The 12,517-nt window shown below is 44.8% G+C and overlaps 1 protein-coding gene across 1 annotated transcript in view; it reads left to right on the top strand.

Moving 5' to 3' along the window:
- The window catches only part of MARCHF3 (membrane associated ring-CH-type finger 3), a 149,097-nt gene that overhangs the window by 122,347 nt on the left and 14,233 nt on the right, over positions 1–12,517 (top strand). The gene's annotated exons all lie outside the window — the stretch shown is intronic.

Raw genomic sequence — 12,517 nt, 5'->3', positions numbered from 1 at the left:
AGAGAATCCCAAGTAGGCTCTACGCCAGGAGCACAGAGCCCCATGTGGGGACTGAACCCACAAAACCGCGAGACCATGACCCGAGCCAAAACCGAGTCTTGCTTAACCGCCTGAGCCACCCAGGGGCTCTTACACCTTTTTTATAAAGGAATTTGAATATCCCTAGATCTGATGAGTGATTGCAGTTCACCCGGGCCTTACCTCTTGCTCGTACCCACCCGGCCCTCTTCGCCCCCCTGCATTATCTGCCTGCCATTTACCTTTGATTGCGAAACTGGGTGATTTCTCCCACCTTTAAGAGTTTCCTGTGTGCATTTTTTTCTACCAGCATCTTTCTTTCTGGGTAGTAGAGACCGACCCCAAGGATATCCCTTCTGTTGTGCCCACATTATAAGTGAGCTGAAGTGGCTGGTTCAGAATCACACGGCAAATGAACCACGGAGAGACGGTGTACCAGCCTGGGAGGGGTCAGGATAACAACAGTTCAGATACCTTACCCCTGCAGCCACCGTTAGCAGTGGCCAGGCGCTTCCTTAACCAGTCTCTGGATGGGCCACCAGCCTGCACACAGGCTTGGGACACCATCTCTGGTGCCAGCAGTTGAGATGACATCCCAGATGACCTCAGCCTGAAATCCTCCACCTTGTGGCTGTTCGGTCTTGAACTTTCCTCTTGGTGTCGGTGGCTAATTTGGCAGTTGCTTCTTTACTTAAAGCTTAGTTACAAAGAAGCTGTTTTAAGGTAGCTATTAAATTCACAGCTTGCTTCATTAGAAATCACTTCATTAAAAAAGCAAGCCAACCGAAGTGTTCACATGGCCGTGCCAGATGGAAGTGAGCTAAGTGCTTGGTGCCTGTGTTTTCAGCCCATCCACTGCTGGTACAGGATTAATTTGGAGGGAAAATCCAGCACCATGCATAAAAAGAATTACATGACCAGATTCTATTATTTTAAATTGTACTGATCCTCGCGGCGAACTCGGTTTGAAATACAAACTAGCATCCGTGTTCACAAGAGGACCTCTGTCGGTCCAGCCCTGCTCCCTTGCACTGGCTCACTGAGGACCTCGAGAAGCCGAGACAGAAAGAGGCAAAACACCAAGAGTTGCTTCGCCCAACTTTTTAGTTTTAATTCTGTGTTTTTAAAAAAAAAATCCAAAGGAGGACAAAGAATAACGTGTCAAACAGGAGTGTCTCCACCACCTAGAGTTAACAAACCTTAGCGTTTTGAGAGCAACACACCTTTCGAAGGAACAGCTTCTTTGGGGGGGGGGGGGGGAGGTGCAGAGAGAAAATGTCTTCACCAATTCCCCCTTAGGCGTTCTCAAACACAGGAGAAAAAGGAGCCAGGTTTCCCTTAAACACATCTGGGCCAAGAATAAGAGGAAGTAAACAAAAGGAGACTGATAAGCCCGTGAGATTCTGGACCCTTTTAGCTAACTCCAAACGTGAGAACAACTAGCCCAGCCAGCGTTGGCCACTGAGAGGTCCGCTTCTTTCAAAGGCACACGATTAGAAGTTATTCCATGGGAGTTCAGAGTGGTGGTGGGTGGAGGTGAAAATGTCCCGGGGCAGCCGGCAGGAGAGCTGCGTAAAGGGGAGTCTGAGAGAGGAGCAACGAGATGTCACTGAATGACTAAAGCTGGTGGTAATCATCTCGCCCTAAGGTCTGCCAAATGGCTGCCAAAATAACAAGGCGCATTTAGCTCCCGGGCGGGAGTAAGAGGCACCAGCTTGAACGGACAGGAGACATTGATTGCGTACCCCCTGGCCCAGGTTTCAGATGCAGAGTTAGATTATATGCACACAGCCCCCCTGCCGAGGGCTCCTGCCAGCCCCTGCTCTGGTCTCTTCAGTTTTAAGTGTCAATAACTCCAAAGAAAGAATACGCATTATTAAACAAATAATGGTGTGAAATATCGCAAGTGGTACATGATTATAGTTAAATGCTGCCTGATGGACAATTGTACTCGAATGAGCAAAGTGGAAAAGGGTCTTCTGTTAGGAAGTGGGAGATGAGTGGCTGTTCATTCAGAGTGATAGCCTGCTCTCTGCCTGTTGTCACCAAAAACTTTGTTTTTTTCAGAATAGGCACAGATCTTGACGTGACACCCAAATACAGGGGCATTAATTGATTTCACTTTGAGTCCACCTGTTTCTGTCCCGACGGTGTTCACCTCCCAGAGTTTTCTTCTTATTAAATTATTTCCCCTTTTTTAAGGGAAAGGGAACTATGCTATGCCATAACGTTTCTATACCCATCTTATTTCCAAGTCCACATCGTATAAAGATACGATCCCTGTAACAGATAATAACCCATTTTGTAGGTAAAGAAACTGAGACTCTGAGATGTTAGGTCCCTCTTAGGAGATCTTTTTTTTTTCTGTAATGTTTATTTATTTTTGAGAAAGAGAGACAGAGTACAAGCAGGCAAGGGGCAGAGACAGAGGGAGACACAGCATCTGAAGCAGGCTCCAGGCTCTGAGCTGTCAGCACAGAGCCCGACGCAGGGCTCGAACGCACAAACCAGGAGATCATGACCTGAGCCGAAGTCAGACACTTAACCAATTGAGCCACCCAGGTACCCCTCCCGCATCAGAGATCTTAAACACTCTCAGCCACAGGGCCAGTAAGTGGAGAAGGCAGAAGAATCTAGATCTCCACAGCCCCTCATCTGTGCTGTCCCCACCATGCCTGGATTCTTCTGTCTCAGCTGGAAAAGTACTCCCTCTCACTTGTTCGTTGACATGCATATGCACAAGCACACACAGAGCCAAGGGCTTCTTCCCAATTGCCAGCCTTTCTAAGAGACTAACTGTATGGATGATTAAAGCTGTGATCTCCTCTTGACACTGAATTTGTCTATTAAACCTAAAGCGGTTACAGGGTGGGAAGGATGAACACAGGATTTTTAAGGCAGTCAACCTTCCCTGAACAATGGTGGGTGCGTGTCATTTTGCATTTGTGCAGACCCATAAAATGAACAATACTAAGAATGAACCCTAATGTAAAGGACGACTCTAGGCCATAACGGTGTGTCCATGTAGGTTACTGACTGTAACAAATGCACCACTCAGGTGGGGATGCTGATAATGGGGGAGGCTGTGCATGTTGGGAGGGCAGGAGGCATACGGGAACTCAATTTTGCTATGAACCTAAAATTGCCCTAAAAAATAAAGTCTATTAAAAACACACACACAGGGGCGCCTGGGTGGCTCGGTCAGTTAAGCCTCCGACTTTGGCTCAGGTCATGATCTAACAGTTCATGGGTTCAAGCGCTACGTTGGGCTCTGTGCTGTCAGCTCAGAGCCTGGAGCCTGCTTCAGATTCTGTGTCTCCCCCTCTCTCTGTACCCTTCCCCCACTTGCGCTCTCTCTCAAAAATAAATAAATATTTTTAAAAATATTTTAAAGCAAAACCAAGCAGAAGAACAGACTTGGGCTGGTTCTGATTGAGAGCCGGGATTGTGGAATAGCATTCCTTCTTTGTGCCTCTTTCTGCCCTAGTCTGATGTAGTCTAAGCTCTTAGGTACAGCAACCCGTTAGGAGCTAGAAAAGTTTCTTCTTTTCCAAGGACTTCACACCCCTCCTTTGTTTCTTCTCATCTGCTTACTCCTTTTCAACATTTGAGTCTTCGTGTTACTGAGTTATTATGTCACCAATTTCTTCTGAGATTTCTCCTAAGAGAGATGTCATTAGAAAGCCCGGTGAACACAATATTGTTCACCTTTTCCCTCCTTTTATGAACAGTTGTGAAGGTTAATCACTCATAATGTTGTCGCCCACATTTGTGAGATAAATGTCTTTAAAGACTGTCATCTAGATCTTTCGGGTTGGCAAAACTGGTTTTGCAACTCATGGAGGAAAACCCCGGCTTTTCTCTTGAATTATTTGTATAATTGCCTCAATTCTTTGCTTCCCTTCCCTGACAGGTGCTGCAGATTTGGGGAAAGAGAAGAAAGACCCTGTCAGGTCCTGTAGCTTGGCTTCCTTCCTTTATTTTTCACTAACTGTGTATTTCTCTGCCTCATCAACAGCCTGCCTGTATGCTTCAGATAGGACCCTGTGATATTGCCTGATAAAACTTTTCTTTGCAATCCATTATTACAGAGTTGGATAGATTTACACTGCGACGGATATGTGAGAGGAAAGTTAGCACTGTATATGCATAATGTGAAGGAGAGAGAAAACTCTACTGAAGCTTTCAGTTTACTGAAAAATGGGTTTAATTCTTAGATGTGCCATTTATGAAAATGTGTAAGATGTGTTTGTGAAGAGTGAGCTCAGATTAAAAGAAGGAAAGGAGGTGCGCCTGAGTGGCTCAGTTGGTTAAGAGTCCGACTCTTGGTTTCAGCTCAGGTTATGATCTCACAGTTGGTGCGTTCGAGCCCAGCATCGGGTTCTGTGCTGACAGCGCGGAGCCTGCTTGGGATTCTCTCTCTCTCTCCCCTGCTTGCTCTGTATCTCTCTCTCTCAAAGAAATAAACTTTAAAAAGAAGAAAAGGAAATATTTTCTACTCATCACTTGATCATTACTTCACTTCCAGCAACACTATTAGAAACGGGAAGCTGGAATAAATGGCAAGGTTCAAAATCTTTTGGGGCTTGGAGGAAAATATAGGCTAATATAGTATATATAATATGCTGGCAGGTGGTTGCAGCAGGAATGTTATAAAATAGAATTTATAGGCATTTAAGAACTTCTATCTGGGAAGAATCAGTAAAAGCAGAAATTGCGAGACAAAGAGGAAATAACCACCATCCTAGAAAATCATGCCACCCTTCCTATTTTCCTACTTGCAAAGACTTCATCTTTGCATGAAAAGTAGGAGATACCAGGAGGAAAGGCATGAGAGATGGGAGAATAAAAGCATTCTAATGTCCTTCTAAACACTGACGTATCTGCTTTAAAATCTATGACTCTCATGTTGAAACCCAGAAGTCGTGCATTCACCAAAATAAACACATTTTCAGCTGTTGGGAAAACATCCCTGACAGATACCTATCTGAAAAATAACCCAATTAGGTGAAGATGTGGCATGGCGAAAGGAAATGCCTACAAACGAAAATCCGCACGGGATGGTAAGATTCTTGAGGGGAATCTATAAGACACTTCAAATTATTTTTTACCCAGGGAATTTTCCAGGTCTCAGACTTTTTAAGCAGCTTTAATGAGATGTAATTCATATACCATACAGTTCATCCATTTAAAGTGTACCATTTGGTGACAGGGTATTCTACTGAACTATTTTATGTCTCCATGGATTTGCCTATTCTGGGAATTTCCTAGAAATGGAACCCTACAGTATGTGGTCCTCTGTGATTGGCTTCCTTCACTTAGCATAACATTTGCAAGGTCTAGTCTCAGACTTTATAGAAAATGTATCTTAACCGTCCTTGCTATTATTTTATGTATTTTTAATTCTCTCCTGATATCCTCCTTAATATACGATTCCTACTCGTTATCATTGACTAGTGCTTACCCTGCACCCCTGTTCTAGGAGCCTAGTGCTCTATTTGCGGGGGGCCCTAGGTGGCTCGGTCAGTTCAGCATCTGACTCTTGATTTTGCTTCAGGTCACAATCCCAGGGTTGGGGGATAGAACCTCGCATTGGGCTCCATGGTGAGCATGGAGACCGCTTAAGGTTCTCTCTCTCTCTCTCTCTCTCCACTGCCCCTTTCTTCCACTCACTCTCTGAAATAAGATAAAATAAAATAAAATATTAATGTTCTCTTTGTGTATACAGCCATTTTAGGAAGGAGGAAAAAAAGGGCAGATTGACACAGATGTCAATAGTCCTTTTTCCTCTTGAAGTTTTGCCTTTTCCCCATAACAGTCTATGAGCTGAAACGCTATTCGTTTTTTAATCTTTTATTGTATGGAAATCATATGGCACATTGACTTTTTTTACATTGTCTGAATTTTTTCCATCTTTGCTCAATATAAATCCTTTTCTTCCTTTAAGCCCATTAACTTAATTTGGTCGCTTTCATGATTCTGCTGCCCTGCAACTATACAATTAATTTTTTAAATATCACATTTTGTGCCCTAGGGCAATTTTTTTAAACCAGTGTCTAAGGAAAAATTACGGCTTCTCAGAAGCCAGTCAAATCCTACTGCCCACATTCTTAAATTTTTCAAAGCTCAGAAAGTTGAACTGGACCCAAGCAGTGTCTCAAGACAATTTAAGGAAATGCTCTGGAATAGCATTTCTTACCCTCAGATATGTTTGAGAATTTGATAAAAGCTTGGACTGTCTCCTCTGAAATGCACAGATGTCTAGTGCTCAAATAACAGTCTCAAAGCGGGGGTCACAGGTTTTCCAAAGCCCTGCGCCCTGGTCAAAGACCCTTGATCTGAAAAGACAGTTACATAAACTGCAAAGGAACATGTAGGGTTTCCCAAAGTGTCTCCCACACCCTTAAAATGTTGTGTGTGTTTTATTTTTATTAATGTTTATTTATTTTTGAGAGAGAAACAGAGCACAAATGGGGGAAGGGCAGAGACAGAGAGGGAGACACAGAATCCAAAACAGGCTCCAGGCTGAGAGGTGTCAGCACAGAGCCCGACATGGGGCTCGAACTCAGGAACGGTGAGATCATGGCCTGCACCAAGGTCAGATGCCCAACCAACTGAGCCACCCAGGCACCCCACCCGTAAAATGTTTTAAGCAAGAAAAGTAAGTGAAATTTCTCAACACTTGGCTGCAAACTCCCTCTTCCATGAGGAGGCTGCTTTATAATTGTGTGGGTGCCCCAAGAGTGGATATGATTTGCTGGTCTGGAGGGGGAGAGCCAGTGATTCAGTTATGCATATATACAGGACTGAGCTAGTTATTAACTCAGGCTCTTCCATGGTTGGCTTGGTTCTGCATAGGGACATACTGGGGGCACATGTCTCAGGATCACTCAAGCTAAAAATGTATGTCTCCCAGCTGGACAAGCGTTTTCCCCCAAGACAACAACTTGGTGCATCCAGCCGGACTCCTGCTTGCCCTTCCATAAATGCCAATCCTTGATGTCATGACCTTTGTCATTTGAACTGTTGCCCCTACCCCTTTAAGAATGTCTTCCCTGAAGACAGCTCTGTGAGTATTTGTAGCAAAACGGTCTATAAACATTGAACATAATCAAGAGAAGCGAAGCCAGCGAGTGGAAAACAGGGCCCTCCCCTCATATCCCACCAAGGCATATTTTTGCCTCATTATATTCAGAGCTCTGTAACCAATGAAGGAGATCCAAACAGTCCAGAGGAGTGACAAAAACAGGTGGCTGGGTTGGCCTGGACAGCCAGAGGGAGACTCTCTAATCTAGATGTGAGGAGACTCAGGAAGGACATATCTGAAATCCTGAAAATCATGAAGAGCTTAGACAATGTGCACAGGGAGTGGGCAGCACCATCTAAATTGCTTGCGTGCTACGGGGATACCTTTGAAATTTGAGGACAGGACATTTCAAACAAAAATAAAGAGGTATCAGCACATGAACTTAGGCCATTGGCTCAAAGGGAGCCCTGGGAGGTTCCAGATCCAGTCACCGCTCAGAGACATTGCACGTCAGCAAAGTCGGCTGGGCCATCCTATATAGTTGGGGTCCTTTTCGGCAGCAAAACACCGGGCTATAGGGATCGTGACTCTAAAAGTTCCTCTGTTTCCACAGCTTCACGGTTCTTCCATCCGGCAGAAATCTTCCCCTTTCTCAAAGTGCCGCTGTTCTTGCTTATTTCAGGGGCATGTGGCCCTGGTGAGACTGTGCCTTCTGTTCACAGTCCTACAGGTACCTCATGTTTCACTACAACCCCTCCACCACACTCTGCCTGGAGAGTTCTTGCACTCATATCCTCCCTCACTCCCTCGGAGGGACACCGATTTTTAAATGCGGTCCCGTTTTGACGACCTGGTTTTGAATTTGGTTTCTCTCTATTCCCTCTCTCTCTCTCTCTCACTGTTCCCAGGGATCAAGATAGAGATTTGTTATCCTTGTTCACATTATCCATCATAATCTCAGCTTTTGTTCAAGATTCCAAATGGGGCTCTTACTTGGTCCATTGTCCAGGCACCTCTTGCCCTGTGATCCTGTCCTTCTGCTGGAAGTCATTATTCGAAGCTTATGGCCCACAGCAGGCCAGAAGACAGGGTGTCAGATGCCAGCAACTGTACTGGATGCAGGGCCAGGAGCCCCAAAACAGCCTGCCTGAAACAGGGCTCAGGGACCTGGGGTGGCTGGTGGGGTCCTGTTGATAACAGACTACACAGTATGAGACCATTGCCTCCCAGAAATCATTTCTATTTTGGGCACTATGCTTGTCAATTACTAATTTCTTCTAGAAATTTCTGTTTTCTTGTCCTCTGTCCTCTCTTGATCTCGTCTCCTTTTGTCTCTGGCTTCACATTGATCACATGTGCCACAGAATCGTGCAGCATCCTCTCATATTCCGGATAAGCAGTCTCCATTTGGCTGTGATCACGTCTGCACAGGGATGATCTAAAATAATTAGAGCAAAATGATTCCCATTTTGCTTATATCTGAAGTTGCGAGTGAATATATGAAATTACGCTGCCATCTAGTCCTGCTGTGCGGCTCATCTCCTCTTTGGAAAACTTCAAACCGTTGATGTCAGCATGTGTAGCGCTTGTTTTAAATAATGCCAGCACCAAATTACAGCGTCTCAGGTACAAATATGGTATTTATGATGCATTGTAGCCCGTTAATTGGCTTATTGGCCTAAGTCCTCCAGGGACTGTCACAAATCTCCGGGGTGCCCTTGAATGTGACTTATGCTTCAGCCAAAGCACACCTGTGAATGCCAGAGCAACTGCTCTAACCGTGTGTCTGTGGCAAAAAATTACTTTACGGTGTTTGACCAGTAGAGTCAGGGTGAGTGGTCTTTATGTACGTAGGGATGGATTTCAGTTAAACTCATCCTGTTTCCACTCAAAGTGATCCTCTGAGTCAGGAGGATTTATATTCTTCTTCAGCTAATATTTATCAAGCACAAACTAAGTATTTCTGGAAGCGGGAATTTTATAACTGTGAACACGCCAGAAGAATGTTATTATGTACTAAGAGAGCTTACCTGCTGGGGAGAAAGACATGGGATAAACAAATGAATAAAAAGGTTATTTCTGATGGTGATAAAAGTTATAAAGAAAGAAACAAGTTGTTGTAAAGAGTAATGTGGTGAGAGAGTGCGTGGTGATTCGTGAAGTCCTCTCTGAAGAATGATCTTTGAGTAGAGGTGTGGCCAAGAAGGAGCTGGCCATGGGAAGGAGAGTACTAGACAGAAGAGAACCCCTGCAGAGGTCCTCATGCTTTTCTGAATCAGGAAGAAACATGGAAAAAGAAGGAGCATTGCTTGAGAGATCAAAGGAACCAGATTCCAGGTGCCTAAACTTTTCCATTGAGGACCCAATGGCAGTCTGTTGAAGTCTGTGGATCCCTTCTCTCAGATCACGTTTTTAATTACATAAAATAAAAACGTGAGTTCGAGCCCCGCGTCGGGCTCTGGGCTGACTGCTCAGAGCCTGGAGCCTGTTTCCGATTCTGTGTCTCCCTCTCTCTCTCTGCCCCTCCCCCATTCATGCTCTGTCTCTCTCTGTCCCAAAAATAAATAAACATTGAAAAAAAAAATTTTTTTTTTAAAAAAACGTAGGGATACAGGGACAACCCATTACATTATAACACAGCGATCAAAGTATTAAAAAGACAAAAGCTGGGATATAAAATCGAAGTGCTTCTTTAACACATTCTGTGGCAGATCTAATAACCAACCATGAAGGAGCAATATGTCAAGATGTCTGCAACAGTTTAATGGGATGGGAAATAGCTGTGATTTTTTTATTGATCACAAAGCCACAAGTGCTGCTCCAACCCATAAGATCTTCTGCATAACTCAGTGAGATGCCAGATTTCAATTAGAGGCTGTGAAAATCCCCCCAATCACAGATCCCATGAATCCTGTCCTTGGCCTGCTTGGGGGTCTGCGGAGCCCAGGGTACAAACACACAGGGCTTGTGGGCCGTTCAGAAGCCTTAGACTACATGCCCTGGGGAGCCGCCAGGGAATTCTAAGCAAGAGAAGTGATATGAGCTTGCTGCTGTGCAGACACTGGATTCTCGGATAACAGGAACAGGAGGGTGAGGAGGCAATTATGTGGCTCAGAGGAGAGTAGTGGCTTGGAAGACTAGTGACACTGGAGAGAGAGAGAGACACGAACGAGTTCAAGATGTATTCCAGAAGAACCAACAGGACCTGCCGATTGGTTGCGTGTGGGGGGTGGGGCGTCGAGGAAGGATGGGGTCGAGGGTGTGCACCAGAGCCACCAGTATTGGTCTTGCCACGCCCAGGTCTGGGACAATGTGGGCAGGAGCTGGGTGATGGAGGTGAACCCAGTGCTCCACTGTGGACTGTGTCAAGTGTCAGGTGTTGCTTGCACAGATGAAGAGACGTTTAGGGAGCAGCGAACGCACAGCCTGAGCTCAGAAGACCATACACCCAGTCTCTAGTTGAACCTGATGTTTTGAACAGAAGTGGGAACTTGAGCCAAAGAGAGACGGTCTTGCACCACTCCCTTCGAAGCTGAACCTTCCTCACCCCTGTGAGAGGGATTTCTGTTATTTTACTGCCCCCAGAGAGGTGAAAAAACTGGATGAGGGTCACACGCATTTGGGGGAGCCAACAGGGGAAACTAGAAGCAGTCTCCTGTCTCCTCCGGCTACTTCCCCAGCCTGTAGGGGCAAACAAATTAGGATCAAGATTTCATGTAGTTATATGTGAAACTGATACTGTATAGCATTATACGTCCATTATTACACTTCAACTAAACATTTTTTAATGTTCATTTATTTTGAGAGAGAGAGAGAGTGCGTGCAGCAGGGAGGGGCAGAGAGAGAGGGAGAGAGAGAGAGAATCCCAAGCAGGTTCTGCACTGTCAGCAACATGGGACTCAATCTCACCAACCGTGAGATTATGACCTGAGCTGAAATCAAGAGTCAGATGCTTAACTGACTGAGCCACCTTAAGCACTTTTTTAATAAAAAAAATTTTGGGTAAGATTATATGTAGTGCAAAAGCGAGCTGAAAGAAAGAGCTGAAAGAACATTAGGCTGGAGATCTCAAACCCTGGCTCCTCTGCCCTGAAACCTTGAACAAGTACCTCAACATCAATGAGGCTTAATATCGTAATTCAAAATGGGAATAACAACACTAGCTGGTGTTATTAAATTCAGTGAAAGTATCTGGCACATAATAGTCACTCAGTACATATTTTTGGTTGAACCGGGGTTGTATAATTTTTAAATGGGCATCTGATATTGTCTCGTTCTCATGTAGTTCAAGGTAGTAAAAAAAAAAAAAGGGAGGGGGGGTATAAAAAAAAAGATAGTAATTGTGACTAAAACACTAGAAAGGACCTTAAATAATTTAGTGTATTTGTCATGCTATCTCATGACCTATGGAGAAATAGATGGCATTCCACAATTATTTACATCTCAGGGGAAAAAAAAGCTTGAACAGAAAATACAGGTTTTACACCTCATAGCAACAAAACAACATGTAGATATTTCTCTTGGAAACCTACAAAGAGCAAAATGTTCAGGAATACCATCTCCCGTCCAGAAGGCTGAACGCAGTGATCCTCAGGACTTGATGTCTACTCACCAACAAAAGTGTCTCCTTACCAACCAATTTCATTGGTCTAACTCATATTGTAAGATCATTTCTGGTCAGGGGTCCTGGCATCCAGATGTTTGCTCATTCATTTTCATTAAGCATCGACTGCATTCCAGCACTGTTCTTGGATTGAGGCATGCAATAATGAACAAAAATGAAGTCCCTGTCATCACGGAGTTCTCACTGAAGTAGGGAACAAAATGTAAACAAGGGAACAAACAAATAAATAAAGAGAGCATCTTTTCAGAGAGTGCCATAGCTCTGTAGAAAATAGAGCAAGGCACTGTTTATAGGTTCAGGAGTGTTTGCAGTGCTAAGTTACCCTCTGAGCTGAGACCTAAGTGATCGGAAGGAGCCAACCGTACAAGAATGTGGACAAAGCCTGCCTCCCATACAGGAACAGCCACAGGTAAAGGTTGGAAATGAAGGGGGAGAGGTGGTAGGAGACGTGGTCAGAGAGGTAGGCAGGTGTGAGGTCAGGTCTTCTTGTAGTCCTAGGTCAAGAGTACAGACACAGTTCTGACCACTGGAGAGCCTTAAGCAAAGGTTCAAAATCCTCTGACTGATGTATGTACAAGGTCTGTCTCCCCGGTTTTGGAGCTGGACTGTAGGGAAGCCAGAATGGAAGCCGGGAGGCTATTGCCTCCCAAGTAAGAGATGATCGTGGCCCGGGGATAGAGGCAGTGGACGTGGGAAGAAGTGCACAGGCGCCAGACTTATTGAAGGTGGTGCTGATAGGACTTCCTGGAGGGCTAGGCACAAGACACAAAGGAAATGGATGGCTGAGCGACTGGGTGGGTGGTGATGTCATTCACTGAGATGGAGGAGACGTGGAGAAGAGAGAGGTT

This window comes from Prionailurus bengalensis, chromosome A1 (assembly GCF_016509475.1).
Source record: "Prionailurus bengalensis isolate Pbe53 chromosome A1, Fcat_Pben_1.1_paternal_pri, whole genome shotgun sequence".
Classification (NCBI taxonomy): domain Eukaryota; kingdom Metazoa; phylum Chordata; class Mammalia; order Carnivora; family Felidae; genus Prionailurus; species Prionailurus bengalensis.
This window is presented reverse-complemented; position numbering and strand designations above follow the sequence as displayed.